Raw genomic sequence first — 21,592 nt, forward strand, 5'->3', positions numbered from 1 at the left:
GCACGAACCCGCGTCCCCTGCATCGGCAGGCGGACCCTCAACCACTGCACCACCAGGGAAGCCCTCTACTACATTTTTTAGCAAGGATGATTGATTTTTTAAAATTAATTAATTATATTTATTTTTTGGCTGCATTGGGTCTTTGTTGCTGCGTGTGGACTTTCTCTAGCTGCGGCGAGCAGGGGCTACTCTTTGTTGCAGTGCGTGGGCTTCTCATTGTTGTGGCTTCTCTTGTTGTGGAGCACGGGCTCTAGGTGCACAGGCTTCAGTAGTTGTAGCACATGGGATCAGTAGTTGTGGCACACGGGCTTAGTTTCTCTGCAGCATGTGGGATCTTCCTGGACCAGGGCTCAAACCCGTGTCCCCTGCCTTGGCAGGCGGATTCTTTTTTTTTTTTTTTTTTTTTTTTTTTGCGATACTCGGGCCTCTCACTGCTGTGGCCTCTCCCGTTGTGGAGCACAGGCTCCGGACGCGCAGGCTCAGCGGCCATGGCTCACGGGCCCAGCCGCTGCCGCGGCATGTGGGATCTTCCCGAACCGGGGCACGAACCCATGTCCCCTGCATCGGCAGGCGGACTCTCAACCACTGCGCCACCAGGGAAGCCCGGCAGGCGGATTCTTAACCACTGCACCACCAGGGAAATCCCAGGGATGGACTTCTTTTTAACTTAGGGCGACAGTTTTGTATTTCAGTTGGAAGTTCTATATACTTTTTGTAATCATTTATATACTCAAATTTCTTTTTGTCATCTTATTTTGTGCTTTCCATCTGTTCCACTTTCTCTCCCTCCTTTGTTTCTTGCCTTCTTTTGGCTTTGACTATTTTTGTTTATTCCTTCTCCTCTACTAATTGGAAAATTTTACACTCTATGTCTGTTCTTTCAGCTTTACTCTTAAAATTTTAATATGCTTTCTTTTTTTAAAATATTTAGACTGCCCTGGGTCTTAGTTGCAGCACACAGGATCTTTGTTGTGGCATGGGGGATCTTTACTTATGGCATGCAGGCTTCTTAGTTGTGGCATGCATGTGGGATCTAGTTCCCTGACCAGGGATCGAACCCAGGCCCCCTGCATTGCGAGCATGGAGTCTCAGCCACTGAACCACCAGGGAATTCCCTTAGTTTGCTTTCTTAAATTTTAAAGTTAGTCAATACATTTATTTTTTTCTTGATCATTACAGGAGCTTTTTAACTCTGACCACCCCCACCCACCTATATGTTATTATTTTCTAGTATTTTTAAAAATGTTTTAACCATATAAATTAATTCCCATTATTATTTAGCATAGTAAATATTTGTTTTTATTTAATCACATATTTACTATTTTCTTTGCTCACAATTCCTCCTTTTAACTCAGATCTGGATTTATTTTCATTCTTTCTGGAATATATTCTGTATGACTTCTTTTAGTGAGGATTCTAAGTTTTGGTGTTGGAAAAATATCTTTATTTTGCACTTTTTATTAAAAAATAGTTTTACTAGCTATGCATTTCTAAGTTCACAGTTGATTTTGAAGATATTATTATTCCATTATCTTTTTACTTTCATTGAAGCTGGTGATAAATCTGCTGTCAGTCTAGTAGAGGTTCCTTTGTAGATAATTTGTGTTCTCTGTCTTCCCCTAAGATTATTTTTGTCTTTGGTATTCTGTAGTTTCAATATGATATGTCTAAGTGTGTATTTCTTTTCATTTATACTGCTTGGATTTTTAAAATTTATTGAACATCAGTTCTAAATGTTCTCAATCATTATGTCTTTGAATATTATCTCTTTCCTGTTCTATCTAGTCTTGCCTATTGTTATGGACTTAATGTGTCCCACCAATATCCATATATTGAAACCCTAACCCTCAATATGGTTATATTTGGAGATAGGGCCTTTATAGAGGTAATTAAGTTTAAATGAGGTCATAAGGGTGAGGTCTTAATCCAGTGGTGTCCTTATAAGAAGCGGAAGAGAGACCAGAACTCACTCTCTCTCTCTCTACACATACATAGAAGAAAAGCCTTGTGGGGACACAGAGAGAAGGCAGCTATGTACAAGCCAAGAAGAAAGACCCCACAGAAACCAGCCCTGAGAACAACACCTTGATCTTGGACTTCAAGCTTCTAGAACTTTACATATGTTTTAATATCTGTATTAGCATTCTCCAGAGAATGGCCAATATCCTCCATTTATTTATTTACCTCTACATATGTAACCATTTACAAATCTGGAGAAAGAAAGAGAGAGAGAGAGAGAGAGAGGAGAGAGAAGAGATTTATTGTGAGGAATTGGCTGACATGATCATGTGGGCTAAGAAGTTCCACAATCTGTTGTCTGCAATTAGAGATCCAGGAAAGTGGGTGGTGTAATTCTAGCCTGAGTCTGAAAGCCTAAGAACCAGGGGAGTCAATGGTGTAAATGCCAGTCCAAGATCAGAAGACCAATGTCTCAGTGCAAACAGGCAGGCAGGAAAGGGATAAATCCTCTCTTCTTCTGCTTTTTGTTCTATTCAGTCCCTCACCAGATTGGTTGCTGCCCACCCACATGGGGAGAGCAGTCCACTTTACTGAGACCATTGATTTAAATGCTAATCTCATCTAGGAACACCCTCACAGACACACTCAGAAATAACATTTAATCTGGGCACTCCGTGGTCCAGTTAATTTGACACATAAGATTGACCATCACAATATCTTTGTGCTATTTTCTGATTTTTAGCTCTATCTTCCATTTTAGTTAATTCTCTCTTTAATTATAAACAGTCTGATATCTAACCTGATCATTGAGTTTCTTATCTTAGTTTCATTTTTCATTTTTAGATGTTGTGTTTGATTTTTTTTTTTTTTCCGGATCTACCTGATATTTTGATGGTCTCTTTTTCCTTGGGCCTACTCTTAATACTCTCTTGTTTTTTAAAACATAGTCACTACAATCTGGCACCACTTTTTTTTTTTAATGGTCACCACTATGTATTCCTTTGTTTTTTTTAATACATTTATTTATTTATTTTATTTTTGGCTGTGTTGGGTCTTCGTTGCTGCTCACGGGCTTTCTCTGGTTGCGCTGAGCAGGGGATACTCTTTGTTGCAGTGTGTAGGCTTCTCACTACGGTGGCTTCTCTTATTGAGCAGCCCGGGCTCTAGGCTCACAGGCTTCAGTAGTTGCAGCACCCAGGCTCAGTAGTTGTGGCTCGTGGGCTCTAGAGCGCAGGCTCATTAGTTGTGGCGCATGGGCTTAGTTGCTCCATGGCATGTGGGATCTTCCCAGACCAGGGCTCAAACCCGTGTCACCTGCATTGGCAGGCAGATTCTTAACCATTGTGCTAGCAGGGAAGTCCCTCTTTTTTTTAAAAAAAATATTTATTTATTTATTTGGTTGCACTGGGTCTTAGTTGCAGCAGGCAGGCTACTTAGTTGCAGTTCTCCAGCTTCTTATTTGTGGCACATGGTCTCCTTATTTGTGGCTTGCAAACTCTCAGTTGTGGCATGCATGTGGGATCTAGCTCCCTGACTAGGGATTGAACTCGGGCCCCCTGCATTGGGAGCTTGGAGTCTTATCCACTGTGCCACCCGGGAAGTCCCATAGCATCACTTTACGCTAAACTTTCAGCTTAATATAAATTCTTGCCTGTAACCCAGATGAAGGCAGACTTGTGATTAGGAAATCTTTAGAGAACATTTTCCCAACTCTATTCAGAAATAAGATTGAGACTGGCATATTTCCTAACTATCTTCCTCTATGTGATGGGGTTTTGCCCAAGTTTATCCTTCCATTAGAATGACACCTCTCAAAGTCCCAGCTTTATGCCAGTATCTTATTTTGAATTGCCATTTTATATATGTGTTCCAATTAAACTTTATATATGGACACTGTGATTTGAATTTTATACAACTTTCATGTGTCATAAAATACTATTCTTCTTTGATTTTTTTTCAACTATTAAAAAATGTAAAAATTATTCTTAGGTCATGGGACATATAAAAATAGGTGGTAGGTTGGATTTGGCCCATTGGGTTATAGTTTGACAATCCCTGTTCTATAAGAATGTTTTCAGCAGCAAAATAATCGATACAACCTAAGTATTCTTTATGCAAGAGTGAATAAACTAAAAAACAGTGACATATCCAGGAAAGGAATACTACTCAATAGCTACATGTATTAGCATGGTTAAACATAAAAAATATAATTTCAAGCCAAAACAAAGCAAAAAGTTGCAGAAGGACATTCTAATATGATACAATTTAAATAAAGTTTTAAAATCTGCCAAAGAAGACTATATATTACTTATGGATACATATATATGTGTGTATGGAAAATTATTTTTTAAACTCATGAAAATTGGAATTTAGAGAGAGAGGAAGAATGGCAGCTGAGAGAGATACACAGTGGGTCTAAGATATATCTGTAATGTATTGTTATTTTTGAAAAGTTTGAAGTACGTTGGGCAAATAAGATTTTATATATAGGGTTTTCTTAAATTATTCTCAATACTTGTGTATATGTTTGAAATATTTCATAATTTTAAAAATAATCTAAGATTTCATCTTAAAATTTGTATGGAGACACAAAAGATCCCGAATAGTCAAAGCAGTCTTGAGGGAAAAAAACAGAGCTGGAGGAATCAGACTCCCTGCCTTCAGACTATACTACAAAGCTACAGTAATCAAGACAGTATGGTACTGGCACAAAAACAGAAATATAGATCAATGGAACAGGATAGAAAGCCCAGGGATAAACTCACACACCTATGGTCAACTAATCTATGACAAAGGATGCAAGGATATACGATGGAGAAAAGACAGTCTCTTCAATAAGTGGTGCTGGAAACCTGGATAGCTACATGTAAAAGAATGAAATTAGAACACTCCCTAACACCATACACAAAAATAAACTCAAAGTGGGTTAGGGACCTAAATATAAGACCAGACACTATAAATCTCTTAGAGGAAGACATAGGAAGAATACTCTTTGGCATAAATCACAGCAAGATCTTTTATGATCCACCTCCCAGAGTAATGGAAATAAAAACAAAAATAAACAAATAGGGCCCAATGAAACTTCAAAGCTTTTGCACAGCAAAGGAAACCATAACCAAGACAAAAAGACAAGCCTCAGAATGGGAGAAAATATTTTCAAATGAAGCAACTGACAAAGGATTAATCTCCAAAATTACAAGCAGCTCATGCAGCTCAATATCAGAAAAACAAACAGGCCAATCCGAATATGGGCAGAAGACCTAAATAGACATTTCTCCAAAGAAGACATACAGATGGCCAAGAAGCACATGAAAAGCTGCTCAACATCGTTACTTATTAGAGAAATGCAAATCAAAACTACAATGAGGTATCACCTCACAGCGGTTAGAACAGGCATCATCAGAAAAATCTACAAACAACAAATGCTGGAGGGGGCGTGGAGAAAATGGAACCGTCTTTCACTGTTGGTGGGAATGTAAATTGATACAGCCACTGTGGAGAACAGTATGGAGGTTCCTTAAAAAACTAAAAATAGACTTACCATATGACCCAGCAATCCCACTACTGGGCATACACCCAGAGAAAACCATAATTCAAAAAGACACATGCACCCCAATATTCATTGCAGCATTATTTACAATAGCCAGGTCACGGTAGCAACCTAAATGCCCATCGACAGACGAATGGATAAAGAAGATGTTGTACATATATACAATGGAATATTACTCAGCCATAAAAGGGAACGAAATTGGGTCATTTGTAGAGATGTGGATGGGTCTAGAGACTGTCATACAGAGTGAAGTATGTCAGAGAGAAACAAATATTGTATATTAACGCATATATGTGCAACCTAGAAAAATGGTACAGATGAACCGGTTTGCAGGGCAGAAATAGAGACAAAGATGTAGAGAACAAACATATGGACACCAACGAGGGAAAGTGACATGGGGGTGGTGGTGTGATGAATTGGGAGATTGAGATTGACATATATACACTAATATGTATAAAATGCATAATAAGAACCTGCTGTATAAAAAAATAAATAAAAGACCCTTGCCTTATTCACCACCTGAAAAAAAAATGATCTAAGATTTCATTAGTTTGCATAATATTAACATGGTGTAAAATGCACATCCTGGTTTGGAAGAAAGTTTGGAGAAATGAAAAGAACACTAAACAACTTAGGACAACTTAGTCCTAAGCACTAGACTCTATCAGGAACTAGCCTCAGACAAGAATGTGACCTCAAACAAGTCTTTTCATATCTTTGGTCCAATAGAAGAAGTTCTATCTGATGAACAGTGTGTCACCTGTTTGAAAACAGTGATATGAAACACCCTAAAAATGCAAGAAGATACATATTTTTTGTTTGTTTGAGACACACACACACACACACACACACACACACACACACACACCCCTCATTTTAAGCCTTGTCCATTGTGAAATTTAACACACATACATAAAAAGTGCATAAAATAGTAATGTATACCTTAATCATCATAAAATCAAACCATGTAGCCACTACTCAGATCCAGAATACTGGCAGCTCCCAGAAAACCCCTGAATGCTCCCCACCCCTCCACCTATGATAATTGCTTCCTGCTTTCCTTTTCAAGGTAATTGTTAGTCTTTTTTTTTTTTTGGCAGCCCCACACAGGGCGATTTCAGTTCCCCAAGCAGCAGTGAAAGCTCTGAGTCCTAACCACTGGACCACCAGGGAACTCCCCTTCAAGGTAATATTTTTATTTGTTTGTTTCAAGATATTATCCTTGATGAAATTTACTGTGACCAGAATTCTTACAGTATTTTGACTCAAAGGTCTTTGGAATGTCTGTGGGCTCAGAGAGAAGGGGACTGGGAAATTCCTTACTAGATTGTTGTTGAGAACTCTCCTTTCTCCTGAAAGGGAAACTCAGGCTTAGGCTGTGCCTTGAATGGCAATATCAGCTGCCCAGATGCCCCACCTCTAGCCTGTACTGTGTGGTGGGCGCTGTTTTGAGCATTGTATATATTTACATCATTTCATCCTTGAAACAGACTTGTGAGAAAACTGAAGTAGTCTCTAAGGTCAAAGAGCCAAAGAGAAAGATAAAGGAAAGAAAAGTTGCACTTAATTCCTAAATATTCAAGACTATTAATTTATTTACATTTTTTCCCAAGGTAAAATGTACAAGGCATAGCCCCAAGTGACTGATTTGAATTTGCCTCTTTAAAGTATTTGCATAATTGCCATTTACTTTATCTGTGGAGAACTTGAAAAAATAAATTTCCGTGGATCAAAGCATTTTGAACACATTTAGGGCTCACCAAAATTCTTATGAATTATTAAAAATGTATCATGTGTACCTATAGTCAGCTGTACTGTAAATTGCAGCTAATCGATGTTTAGTTGACAAAAGGTGGAATAGTTTGGCTGATTTACTCCTTGGGCTCCTCCTGTTTCACTGGAAAACTCATCTAAACATGTATGTCACAAACTAATTTCAAGACAAAAGCAAAGCCTCAGCTGAATGGTGAAAACAGATAGCCCCGTCCAAAATAGATAGCCCACCTTCCCAGGTAAGACTGGGAAGACTGCCTGTCTGAAGGAAACGGCCATCAATCTAAGTGAATGCTCCAGAAAGACACTTCTAAAAATAAAAGCAGCCTCTCTACAGGAGAAAAGAAATATCACTAGACATTTTGACCGTGGTTTTATTTCATTAAATTGCTGAGTGTAAGCTGAGTTACAAGAAGTAAGATTCAATATATAGTTTCCAAGTGCCTCCTCTGTTTAAGGCACTATGTGGTGGGCGCCAGAGGACGCAAAAAGGAATGATCTGCCATCCTCACTATTGAGGAGGTTATAATCTAAGGAGAGGTAAACAGCAAGATAACACTATATGAGCAATGTGTGATAAGGCTTATGAGAAAGAAGCAGAGGGGAAATGAACCAAGTTATTTGAGTACCTTTCATAGGCCAGGCATGTTTCATACATCATCTTATTTTAATCTTACAATAAGGTAATGAGGTTGATATTATTCCCAATTCGAGGAACTGTGGGAAAGTACAACCAAACAACTAACCCAGGATCACACTAGTAAATGGCACAGCTGAGATTCAAATCCAGATATGCCTGCCTCAAAACTTGTGTTCCTAACAAGCCCACAGGCCTTAACCATGTGATGGATAGAAAAGAGGTCCTTACTGACCATGACTCTCAGAATTAGAAAGGAGCCAGGAGGATAAAACATATTAGGGTGACTTCAGACACCATTTATGTGTGCCCTCCAATACATGATTGTATGACTTGGCCTTGTTTTCTTAGCCTAGAATGTAAAACACTTCGGATAGAAGACATGGAGTGAGATTTGATCACAGGCGTTCTTCTGTCTCTGCCATCAACCTCACTCTGCTCAAAAAGATAAAACGAATTGAATTTTATTATTTATTCATGTGAATACTAACACTGTGGATATATTTTCATAAAATAAGAAAAAAAACCCCTCAGCCTCACCATATAAATTGTAGGAATCCATTTTCACTCATTACTATTACTATTTATCATTTTGATTCTTAATTGTCCTTTGTTCAGGTGACTATGCAGCCCCAGTTGTCCTTCTCTTTAATTGCTTGCTTTCGCTTGAATACCTGCTTCATGGTTTCTCAAGAGCTATCATCATCGTTATCATCATTATTTTGAAAGGTGAATGAACATAAATGTCGATTTTCATCATGTGTAGACTCCACTGACAATCAGCAAAAGTTTTTCTTTCATATGAATTGTGTAGCTAGAAGATTAGCCCCAAATGGAAAGTTCAGCACTCTCTGGTTTAATTTCAGTTCTGCCAGTGAGCCACTGGGCAGACCACACTGCCCTTTGGCATGGTCTCTGTTTCTAAGCAGGTGACATTAAAGATGCTTGTCACCCATTGTTTTCCCTGAAGTGCTAATAGGGTTTACTAATGAAAGAAAACACCATTTCTCAAAATGACACAAAGCATCATAGAAACTAAAATTACAGGAAATAATTTCACCCACATTTTGGCTTGCACAGGCCTACCTGACTTTGGGAAAGTTGTTTTTAGGACAAGGGTTGATCTACCGTAGTTGAGACTAATACAATTTTAGCTTTTCATCAATGTCAAACAAAGCTAAAACACCAATGGCTAGAATCTCTTTCTGTTCCTCCACTGATGAGAACCAAAATAAACTTTAAGACATCAAGAGCAACAATACTATGGTGTGGTAACAGATGCTTAAACTGGTGAAATCCTGTGGCTCAACTGCATGACTCTAGAACAATTCCAGTGAACTAGTTGCTAAGACTTTAGAGTCTGAAACTTTTATTCCCTATACCGTACATGTTATATGAATGAGGGCTTGGTATGTAGTATGATTTTCATGGGTCATTTCAAGCCAGTAGGTTTTAGAAATCCCCAGTCACTTACTAGCATACCTTCTTAAATATTCAAGCCTTGAGGAGAAAGTGGGAGTTTCCAGTGAAACTGAGGGATGATAGTGGATCTTAACAGTGTGGTGTTCTTTACTTAAATGCACAGTCCATATGCTTTTAATTTATGTGTAATGATTTGGTGAATTGTCAATCTGTCCTTTTTTAAGAGTGTGTGAGAAAATGTACATAAATGTGCACCAGTGAAATAGGCCTTCATGTTCTCATGTTTTGAAAATGTGTTTTCTTCATAGAGTGAGAGCAAAAGTATTTGAGAATTGATATTTGAAATCATAACAGAGCTAAATGTGACATGCAGTTTGACAGGCAAATATGTGATTCACACACCCTGCCTCAGAAATGAGTAAAATGTGGTCAAATATTTCATTTTCCTCATTGCATTTATCACCATCTGAAATTACCCCATTTATTTATTTGAATACTTTTAAAATCTCTGTCTCTTCCACACTCAAGTGAAACTCCATGGTCACTGCTCTATCCCTGGTTCCTAGAACATTACCTGCCACACAGTAAGTGCTCAATAACTATTTATTAAATAAAGGAATTAATGTAAGTTGAAAGATATTTAGTGCACTACTTTAGAAGTATATTTATCTATTTCTTTTTTTAAAAAATATTTATTTATTTTTGGCTGTGTTGGGTCTTGCTTGCTGCATATGGGCTTTCTCTAATAGTTGCAGTGAGCAGGGGCTACTCTTTGTTGTGGTGCACGGGCTTCTCATTGTGGTGGCTTCGTTTGTTGCGGAGCATGGGCTCTAGGTGCGCGGGCTTCAGTAGTTGTGGTACACGGGCTCTAGAGCGCAGGCTCAGTAGTTGTGGCGCATGGGTTTAGTCACTTCTTGGCATGTGGGATCTTCCTGGACGAGGGTTCAAACTTGTATCTCCTGCATTCGCAAACGGATTCTTAACCACTGTGCCACCAGGGAAGTGCCGAAAGTATACCTATTAATTCATCTTGATGAAGCCTCCACAAAGGCAGTATCTACCAGCTTTACTAAGTGCCTTGTTATTAGATGGGATCAATATATGTCTAGTAAGGGAGTATAGATAAAGTTCCAGGAACACTGGTTAAAAACAGCAAACCCTTCGGCATTAGATTTCAGCAACAATTCTTTTGTTCTTGCTGCTTTCTTCTTTTTTATGGAAGCATGCTTTTTTATTGCAGTATAATTGATAATGGTGAGATGCACACATTTCATGTATATATAGTTGATATGTTTTGACAAATGTATACACCCATATAACCCACATACTGATCAAGATATAGAACTTTACATCATTTCAGAAAGTTCCCCTGTACCACATTCAGTCCATTCCCCATTTCCCTCTCCCCCCTAAGCAATGGCTGTTCTGATTTCTATGACTATTAGGTTAGCATTGCTTGTTCTTAAACTTTATATGAAAGAAGTCATACAAATGTATTCTTTTATGTTTGGCTTCTTTTGTACAGTTTACCTGTAAAATTCATCCAGGCTGCTATGCATATCAGTGATATGATCCTTTTTATTGCTGAGTAGTATTCCATTGTATTAATGTACTACAATTTATCCAGTTTCCTGTTGATGGAAAACATTTGGGCTGTTTCCATTTTGGAACTATTATGAGTAAAGCAGTTGCAAACTTTCTTATACAAATCTTTGTGGACATATGTCTTAATTTCTCATGGACAAATACATGGAAGTGGAATTGATGGTTCACAGTGTCAGTGTATGTTTATCTTTATATGAAACTGCCAAGCAGTTCTTTGAACGTTGTATCATTTTATACTCCCACCAACAATGTATGAGAGTTCTTAGTTGCTCCACATAATTGCCAATATTTGGTATTATCAATCTTTTACATTTTAGCCATTCTAATAGGTATGAAATAGTATTCATTGTGTATTAACTAATAGTTTGCTGATGATTAATGATGTTGAGCATCTTTTTATTTGCTAATTAGCCATTTGTATATCTTTTTTTGTGAAGTGTCTAAGTCTTTTGGCCACATTTTGTTTGGGTTGTTCTTTTTATTGTTGAGTTGTAAGAGTTCCTGATTTATTCTAGATACATGTCCTTTTCTGGATATCTCATTGTTAAATATTCCTGAATATTTTCTCCCAGCCTCTAGATTACCTGTTTTTTTTTAAATGGTGTCTTTTTATGAGCAAAAATTTTTAATTTTGATGAAGTCCAGTTATCAACTTTTTAATGGTTTCTGCTTTCTGTGTCCTATCTTAGAAAGCTTTGCTAACCCTAAGGTTGCAAAACTATTTTCCTATTTCCTTTAGAATCTCCATCTCTAATTAATTTTTGTGTATTTAAAAAAAAAAAAAAACCTGCGTTTTACCTACCTTTTTAGGAGCTCTCAGAAATGCTAGAACTCTGTGTGACTCTACTGAGGTTCATTAATGAAAACTATTTGATTAAAACAAAAGCTTACTACCTAAAACAGAAAGCTGATTTTAGTTGATAAAACATGCATTCAAATAATTGAGTTATTATTTATTTTATTCAATTATTTTTCGAAAACTGAATTTTATTTTATTTTGCTTAATTTTTTTTAAAGAACTGACCACTAAAGGCAATTCTGAATCACTTGTTTTAATGGAGGACAACATGGGCATAAATCCTGGCTTGGGCCATTTTATTATTGCTTTTTATGGTCACAGGCTTTTTTTTCTTCTGTTTTTTTTTTTCTTGACCACAACAATTATATTACCTTTAATTCACAAGTTATCTTCAGTGGTCTAAAAAACATAACCCAGAACATTTTGGAAGATAAAAATAAGCTGTTGAGACAATTTTTTTCCTTCCTAAGCTAGAAACAGAACACCTAGAGTTGACTGAAGTTTTTCCTCTTATTATGATCTACGTATTGATTGCCCAAGAATTTTTAAATAGTTTATAAAGATTTTCCTGGTTAAAGCTATATTAGGATTCCTCTAATGTTAAATAAAATTATAGAATAAGAAGGAGCGTGGATTTGGATTCTGAGGAAACTGAATTTGAATTCTGGCTTCCCCCAGTCCAATATTATTACCCATATGAATTTACCCAAGGTACATAATTCCTTTGAGCATCAATTTCCTCAGCTGTAGAATGGGATAATACCTACCCCTCAGAATAATTGCAAACATTAAATGCAATCTTGTATGTAAAATGCCTACCAAGTAGTTGGTGCTCAATAACTATGACCCCCTCCTTTTCTATTTCTAATTCTTGAGTTGTCCTCTCAAGAAAAGGACACATATAAAGCTACACAAACTCCAGAAAGTAGATTTTTCTATATCAGCCTATACAGTGTTTCTCAAACTAGGATCTAGAACCTCTTGGAGACTTCAGACAGATTCTCAGGGGTCAGAGGCTTTTCTACAGGATTTTCAAAAGAAACTGTTTATATTTGGATGATTATCCTAAAATATTAAAATAAGCAGAGTCTGAAACTTCTGAATAAGTTATCTTTAGCTTATAACTAAGCATTGCCATAAGATTTCAATATGAATTTGCATTTACCTTTGCCATTTCAGCTTACTGAACTAAGGGACCATCAATGTGTCAGTGCTGTTTGGCTGGCATGTCCTACTATCTAAATGGCAGCAATGGCCAGTGTCTGCTATTACACTCATGTTGTCTGTGAAGGCAAAATTTCTATTTCCTAGTAATAACGTACATACAAATAACATTTTCAATGATGAAGACTTTAGTTTCTTGTCTTTTTAATAAATCAATACTTTTTCTCATCAAGAAAATGACACGCCACTGAGTATTTACTATTTTGTAGAGGCTAATGAGAAATGAACAGAGGTAGACTGAATAATATTAATGATGCACTTGCACCAAGAGAAGCCAAATGCTTTCAGGACATTCTATACAAATAAAGATTTAATGGTAATTTGAATATTCTAAATTGAAAACAGAGTGGAAGCAATCATAATAAAATCTGACTTATGATCAATTTTGAAATGGTGTAAATGAGGCATTTTCAGTATCTAACTGCCTCTGTGAAATTCTGCACTCTCAAGCCTCATTCGTGGTAAACATGGCGCTGAGCCTGTTGAAAACCCACAAGGCTTGTGATGCCTGTGTCAGACTTGTTTCTCTGTAGGAACCTGTCTGCCTTGTTTTGGGGGTGAGAGGGTAATTTTGATTATACAGCCTCTTTGTTAATCCTTTTCTCTCTTGCCAACAATTGTTGAAATATTGTCCAAATGGAGTCCCAAGCAGATATAAACAAAACACTGTGAGAAACCTAGTTCCTTCTTTGCCTTCAACAGTCTGTGAGCTCAGGACTGAAATTGAAAAAAAAAAGTTTAAAAAGTATTTCTAGGAGTTTAAAACTAACTTCACATAATCTTGTTCTAAATTTCAGCAAAATTTGATTATGCATTTAGTGCTGATTTCAATTATACTGTTATGCCAACTCCATGTTGAAATAAGTAATACAGCTTTACAGAGTCATCAAGCAAGTATTGCTCACTGCAGAATGTTAATTAGGAGGCCTAATTTTCCGAAACTACCTTATTTCATAGAGTCTCAGCTCCCATCTATTGTGTGCTGTATCCTGATTTCAAAAACGCTACAATATCAAAAAAGTATGTTCCAGTATCTATATAATTTGGTAGTAAACAAAGGTTCAGTTTTTTCAGAACATACTTATGGGAACTAGCATTCTCTGCATTAGTCAAAACACAGAAACAAATTAAGTATAGAACTGAACCTGAGGCTACATCTTTCCACTATCAAATCCAACAGTGGTTATTCAGTTTCAGCCAAACACATTATCATTATCACTGCAATAAATTTGAATTGTATTGATTTGCAGTTGTGTGTTTAATTTGTAAATCTGCTTTGGTTTTAGAGTATGTAACAGCTATAAGCATGAGTTTATACCCAGTTTTATGTTTACACATATTTAAATAACAGTATAATAGAAGTAATTTGGGAATACTGGGAGCCTAGAGAGAATTTATTTTTTTAAAGGGGGTCATGCATATATCACCTGTGAGAAATTCTGCTCTAGTTCTTTAACAGCTCATTGTTCAAAAGTGCCATGACTCTAAAAACATGCGTTTTTGCTATTTCTGTACACATCTGATAATTTAAAGCCATTATAAAGATTTTTCCTCCAAAGGATTTGATCTTTAGTCAACTTTCAAATCTTTTTTTCTGTCTGTGGTAAACATTTTTCCTCTTTTCAGAATATAAACATTTTTCCTTTTCCTGGCTTAAACATGGTCATCCAGAAGTGTAGCTGACTGAAGGAGCTTACAACTTGTTAGAGACATCAAGCTCATGTCCCAGGAACTCTGACCATCCTTCCAACTATAGATTCCTCTAATCATGTATCCTTTAACAAACTGGTTGTAAGGTTTCTAAAGAGAGTAAGAACATGAAGGGGTTTTGATATATTTCTTCAAATCATAAAATTGAACATCAATTTACTATTTCTTAATAGCTTTGAAGTCAGAAATGCTTATTGGAAAGACAGGCTATTAGAAGAAATACATCAAAGCATATTTTATTTGTAATTGGGAAACTTAACTGGCTGTCATTTTTTGCCTAATTTGGGGGGGGAGAACAGTATATTTTATTACTTTTCAAAAGCTGTGAAAGTAAAGAATTATAACTATAAACACTGAGAAAGAAAGGTTGAGCAATAAATAATCCCTATAGGCTTTCTGTTCCTTTCTCTATTTTTGTTTCAGCAATACCAGAAACTCTTACATGGTTTCACACTACTTTCTTTTTGTACATCATAAAACTGGATACCAATTTTAAAACTTCTCAAAATTACTTATCTTTCACAGGTTTTTACTTCAAACTATTATGTTGTGGAAAGGATAGGACGACCATAGGAAGGAGAAAAAAGAAACAAAACTTCACTTATTCTATAAATATGCCATATTCCTTGTTGCGGGTGCCATTTTAACACAACGCAGGCAAACCTGTGCCCTTCACTTCAATATATGAAGGCTTTCACCTTTGGCCCTCAGTTCACTACGTGTAAGGCTGTAACTTGAGCAGCAGTTAATATCAGAATGTTTTAACACTAACATTCCAGTATTTCTTGCAGGTAGATCTGTCCTGCATGTTTGTAGCATAATAGGGCTAGGGTTAGGTTGTGGGGAAGTATACTTAAGTACAAGAATGATTCTCCAGTTCAGCTCTAACAGTTTAATTCTTCGAATCCATCTCTCAGGCCGAACAGGTGCGCTTCAGCGTGTTCCAGTGGGTTGGAGGCCAGGCTAGAAGGCGGCCTAAGGGATGACACCTGTGAAGGGCGTGGTCACCCATGCTGGCTCCACCCCTCCATCCCAATGACGCCTGCGCAGAATGGACTCAGGTCGAGACACTTGAGCTAATACTCGAAGAGCCCAGGGCGTCCTAGAGTGTGGTGCTGACCGTCATATCTGAGTGGTCAGTCGTTGGGAGGAATCTCCCGGAGAGCTGGACGGTGGGCTTCGCCATTTCAACAAAGCCTCTGGAACTGGCACAAGGCTCCTATGTCATGGGTGAAATATCGGTGACACGTTCCATATTTTGCTGGGAGGACCCGAGCTCGATCCAGAACCCTAGTGACCCAGCGTCCTGGTTGGTGGCCCAGCAAGACAACCGATTCGCAAACCTTAGATTTGGGAGAGGCGCCGCTTGTTCCAGGCAGGCCGCCAGGGCCGCCTCAATCGCGCCAGCCTGGTGGCCCACTCCGCATCGCGGCCGCCTCAGAGAGCGCGTGTCCAGCTCGCTGGCCGGGTCTTCGAGAGCGCCGCGCTCGCCACTCCCGGCATGCTCCGCGAGCCGAGCGCCTCCGCGGGAGGGCCCACAGCCCGGGACCTGGGGCCCGCGACGGGGCTTCTTACCCAAGGTGCCCCGGGCGCTCATTTGCATGTCCCTCGGAAAGGTGAACCCAACAGGCCTCGCGGTTTAGCTGTCATAGCACCAAATGTGCGAGCCTGCTCAGTGGTTGCGAGACATCAGATTTCCCTAAACGTTCGGCGGTGGCTGCATTTCAGTCACCGTAAGCGTAGGAAGCAAGAAACTCCCGTGCCTTATATAGGCTGTAGGCGTAAGACTACATTGTGCTCGCTTCGGCAGCACATATACTAAAATTGGAACGATACAGAGAAGATTAGCATGGCCCCTGCGCAAGGATGACACGCAAATTCGTGAAGCGTTCCATATTTTGTGCCCTTCCCCACCATCTGGACACCCTTTGTTCATCAGCTCGTAAAGGAAAAGCTATGGGCCAGAAGCACAACGTCTGGCACTTAATGCTGAAATTAAGTGATTTTCACTGTAGTGATTTTTCACTATGAAAATATTCGTGTAAGGCAATGTATGAAATGTGAATGACGCCGAGTTGTACACCTGGGAATTTACGTGTAAATATGTCCTTTCTACGTATCTTGGAAATGAGAAAATGTCAACTTGCATTTCCTTCATAGAACTTGAAAGTTCTGAAATCGCCTTACTTATGGTCTGTCTCCCTTAACAACACAAACTCCAGAGGCCCAGCTCTTATTCACTATAGACTGACACATGAATCGCTCGATGAGTCCATACCAAATCATTTCTAAATTATTAAATCACTGAATTATTGCGAAGTTAATGAATCCTTGCTAAAGGAAATAAGCAACAGCAGTGCACAAATCTTGGGCCTACTTTGTGACATTCATTTGTCGTTTTAGACCAGAGTTCGTACGCTCTCAGACTGAGCTACACAAAAGCAGGGACTGTTAGCAGGGAGTGGTTATACCGGATGAGATCAATATTGGCCGGTGCCTGTGGATCCTAGAGCTCCAGCACCAGTTGAAAACTGGCTAGAAGCAGCAAGCCCATTCTGATCTGCTTTCCTAAGAAGTCATTTTTATCTGATCATTTTATCACTCAAAATGCCGCTTTACCTAAATCGGGTGGATTCTGTGATGGGAAATTTAAGAGAAAAGTTAATTGCCCAAACCAAAAGCAGATTTTAACCAATAGTAACAAGCATTCGACTGCGGACAGCAAGATTATCTAGGCAGTTTAATAATAGAAATGAGACAGGTCGGGCGGCCATCGAGATAGAATCGATCCTGGGAGGAAAAAGTATCCGGTGGCAGAGCCATGCAGGAGGCCTCAGAGCGGTCTTCCAGAGCTGCCTCTCAAAACCCGTTTTTTGTGTTAATCAGCACAGGGGTCGGGACGGTGGGAAAGGGCACAAAATATGGAACGCTTCACGAATTTGCGTGTCATCCTTGCGCAGGGGCCATGCTAATCTTCTCTGTATCGTTCCAATTTTAGTATATGTGCTGCCGAAGCGAGCACAACATAATTCTTACCCACAGCGTATATAAAGCACGGTGACTCTCGACTCTTACAGTTACGGTGACTGAACTGAGAGTCTTCCTGGCGATCGCCGAACGTTTAGGAAATTTGCTGTCGAGCCCCACTCATGAGGCTCGCACATTTGGTGCTGTAGTCGCTAGACTGCGACGATCTGTCGGGTTCATCTTTCGGAGCGACATGCAAATGAGGGCCCGGGGCACCTTGGGTAAGTGGCTCCGTCGCCGGTCCCAAGTCCGGGGCGTTGGGTCCTCTCGCCGGGGCGCTCGGCCCGCGGAGCATGCCGGGAGTGGCGAGCGCGGAGGCCTGCCCTGCGCGCGGCGGCGTGCCCTGCGCGCGGCGCCCTCAAGGACGCGGCGAACGAGCGGGACCCTCGCGGTGCGTGAGGCTGCTGTGGTGCGGAGTGAGCCGCCTGGGTTGGTGCAGCACTTCAGAGCACGTCGTTTCCCACTTAAAGTTCCTTTGATGAGTACTTGGAAAAAAAAAAAAAAAAGTAAACACCCAGCCATTATCACACCTCGAAGAGTTAAGGTAATTCCTTAATGTCACCTAATATTCACTCTACGTTCCAATTTCCTTGTTTTAAAGATGCCTTTTATTGGTGGTTTGTCGTAAGGATCCAAACGAGGTTCAGTGCTCCCACATGGTGTTTGGTTGCTATGCCTCTTAGGTTTCTATTAATCTCCTAAAGCCCCCTCTCCACTCCCGCCCTCCCCCCACCGCCATTTCTCTTCACGCTCTGGATTTGTTGGGGAAACCGGATACTTGCACCATGAAACGTCACATTTCTTTCATTTGGCTTATGTATTACTGACGATGGCGTTTAACTTGTTTCTCTATTCTCCATGTTTCTTGAAAGTTTGTAGTTAGATCTAAAGCCATAATTAGGTCCTGGTTTAATTTATTTCTTAAGCTTTAGAGGCCCATTGGTAGGGCGTATCCTTCCTATTGCATCTCAACATAAGGCAGGTAATGTCCGGCTGCACCAGTGGGTTCAGGTGAGGTCAGTAGCCTGATCCCTCCATTATCAAGTTTCTCATACATCTTTCACTTAATGATTTTGGAATACGCTGATGAACGTTGCCCAGGTAGAGGGTCTGGCGGTCTGTTTGTTGGTTTGTTTTTAACCCTTGGCTCATGAGCTATAAGGATGTAAACGCAAGGCCCTTGTCCAACTTCTGTACCCCAAGGAAGAAATTGAGAGGAAAAGACCAGGAAAAGAAATGAAGGAAGAGTGTCATTGGTCGTTCAGTCCTTTCCGTGATTGGTTACATGAGCTAACAAATTGCCTTTCTTGCTTAGGCTGGATTGGAGCCCAGTTTCTGTCTCCTCACTGCTAAGAGGCTCTTATGGAGCCAGCAACGGGTCTCCAGACACCACCTCCCTCACACAGTCTCCTTTTCTTTAGCTACACTTTTCTTGTGTAGAATCAATTGGATAAGAAAAATAGCCCCACCCACCCATATCACTATTTGAAGGCAGGCTGTTTCTTTTCTGGATATTTTCTGAATGTTTTCTGTCAGGCTATACATTTATTGAAGGCCTCACCTAGGAGGACAGTTGCTGGAGGTGTTCAAATTAACATCTTAGATTTCCTTACTCTGTTCTCTCCTTTCTGTTACCCAGTTGTCTTTTTTTTCCCCCAAAAACTCTTGTGTTCTCCTACTCTTCTCCTCCTATTTCTTCTTTCTCTATCCTGTCCCTCCTCCCAGCTACTTCGAATACCTCACTAACTGAGCATATTTACCCAGTTCACCTTATGCCTTTGTAATCACCCTCATGTTTTCACACTACACATTTGCAGCATTGAAACCCTATTGGCTTCTGCCAAACTACAAAATATTTAAGATCCCATATTTAGATTTTGAAGAAAACAATTCTTGTTCTTATCACCGGTTAAGTATGTGTAAGTCTCCAATTGCTTTTTTACGGGGAGATAGTGATCTTTAAACACATGTTTTGGAAGTCATATAGGAATGTTCTGAGGAAGGTGGCTTTTTAGATAGATAATCTTTTGCATCTTAAGATCTCACATGAGGAGTCTCACTAGGCATTTTTTAATAAACAGACTTTAGAAAAGGTTGATTTAAAGGATTTTTCTCAACTTATCCGATTTTTTAACAAAAAAAGCGTTTTATTTTTATATACTGGAACATTTGGAGTCTGTTACCATAAATGCTGTCATCATAATAATTCTAACTATTTACATTAGCAGTGGAATAAAACAATCATCTATGTTTTCTTAGTGGTATGTAAAACTGTGGTGCCTCTTACAATCAGTGGCATTATAGATCCAAAGAGATGGAAAATCTCATTTCTGAGAGAAGGAAACTGAGGCTGAGGTAAGTGTGTGGTGATTTCCCTGGGCAGTACTGGCACTGGTCCTACCATCTTCTGAGGCCAAATTCACTTCTCTTTCTACTTTGCAGTATTACTAGGTCATACTTTTTGCAATAGCTTAGAAAAGAATAAAGACTTCAAGCCTGTCATTTTACAGCCACATTTCTGAGTCCTGCTCATTTTACTGCAACAACAGGATAGCACACACTGATAAGTGGAAAATCTACCTTATTCTTTTTCTTTTTATTCACCGAAAGGGAACATTCAGTGATGTGACTCAGTTGAAACAGGCAAAACCCACAAGTCATTTCCTCTTTAGGAATTTTGCTCTAATTAAAAAGAAGAGGAAGCTCAACCAAAATGCTCACATCCTCTTGAACAGGGAACAGATGAGTCACTTAGAACCACAGTATCAGTGACCAGCTTTACCTGGTGTGAAATTGGTGAACTTCAGCTGGGGAACAGAGGTTAGCACCCTGGGCTGCAGTTTGTAATCACCATGAGAGCTTTTTAAAATATAAGTGCCAGAGCCCTCCCCTGAAGGTTCTGATTTAATTGTTCTCCATTTCTCTGAGTCTTTCTACTGAAGAAGCTCATTGGAGTTCCCCACTAGCCCCCTTCCTTTGCTATTCCTTCCCTTCTATGGCCATTCCTCCTGCCCTCATGTTGCACCCATTGACTCCCCAGGACACCTCCTAAATATCCCACCTAGAAAGAACTCCAAGGACCTTTCAGAACTTACTAGTCCTGGGTTTCATCTTTTCAGGGCTTTTCTGGCTAACTCCATAAACTAAAAGGTGATAGAGCAGGGTTTCCCAAACTTGCCGAGAGATAGATTCCCAGAGGATTGGCCAGTGCCAAGGCAAAGGATGATACAGCATATCTCCCAGATGACCTATCTGTGGCTTAAAGGCTACTTTTACTGAAATGAGAAAGTCACTGTGGTAAGGCTGGTGTGAGGTATTTTTGTGCATGGAACCCTTTCATAGCAACCAGCTCCTTTAATTTGTAGTAGCAGATAAATCTCATGTTTTGTTTTATGGGGGGAGTGGGAAGGGGGAAGAGGGGAAAGCATGCACAAGAGACTTATCAGAGATGAGCTTCCTTAATTTCTTGTCCTTATTACAGATTTACTTATATTCACATACATCCCTGTTTCTTCTGTTTTCATGGGAGAGGTGTCTCTTGTATGGGAAAAATTTGTGCCCAGGTGGACAGCTGCATTATCTAGAATCTAGACAATCTCCCAGGGTTATCTGATTAGGGTTATCTGATTCCAAATCTATGGAAACTATCTTAAAACTCTGTAAATTGTAGATAACTGATAGCAATACAAAATAATTCTTGTTTATAGACATGCAAAATCTATCCTTACCAGTAGAGGTTCAGTTGACTTCTCTCTACCACTGTGGAAGAAGCTTGTTTTGCTTCCATTTGCAGATTCATTTCAACATTCCTTTACTCTATATAAGTTTGTGGTTTTTGATTTCTCCTTTGAGCTGGTTACAATGTCTACCTTGTTTCTTCATTGAT

The 21,592-nt window shown here is 39.3% G+C and overlaps 1 protein-coding gene and 2 non-coding genes across 7 annotated transcripts in view; 2 read left to right on the forward strand and 1 right to left on the reverse strand.

The window, feature by feature from the left end:
* Positions 1-16,473: 16,473 nt before the first annotated feature.
* LOC116750286 lies at positions 16,474-16,580 on the forward strand. The gene has a single exon (XR_004348982.1). It is a non-coding gene; the product is annotated as a U6 spliceosomal RNA (small nuclear RNA).
* Positions 16,581-17,594: 1,014 nt separating this feature from the next.
* Positions 17,595-17,701, reverse strand: LOC116750287. Its single transcript, XR_004348983.1, has one exon. It is a non-coding gene; the product is annotated as a U6 spliceosomal RNA (small nuclear RNA).
* Positions 17,702-18,077: 376 nt separating this feature from the next.
* Positions 18,078-21,592, forward strand: part of AKAP6 (A-kinase anchoring protein 6) — a 643,220-nt gene continuing 639,705 nt past the window's right edge. For all 5 annotated transcript variants that reach the window (XM_032622554.1, XM_032622560.1, XM_032622555.1 and 2 more), the window contains exon 1: positions 18,078-18,250. The gene's annotated coding sequence lies outside the window, so the exon portion shown is untranslated. The remainder of the gene's footprint in view (positions 18,251-21,592) is intronic.

Source organism: Phocoena sinus, chromosome 2, assembly GCF_008692025.1.
Source record: "Phocoena sinus isolate mPhoSin1 chromosome 2, mPhoSin1.pri, whole genome shotgun sequence".
NCBI lineage: Eukaryota > Metazoa > Chordata > Mammalia > Artiodactyla > Phocoenidae > Phocoena > Phocoena sinus.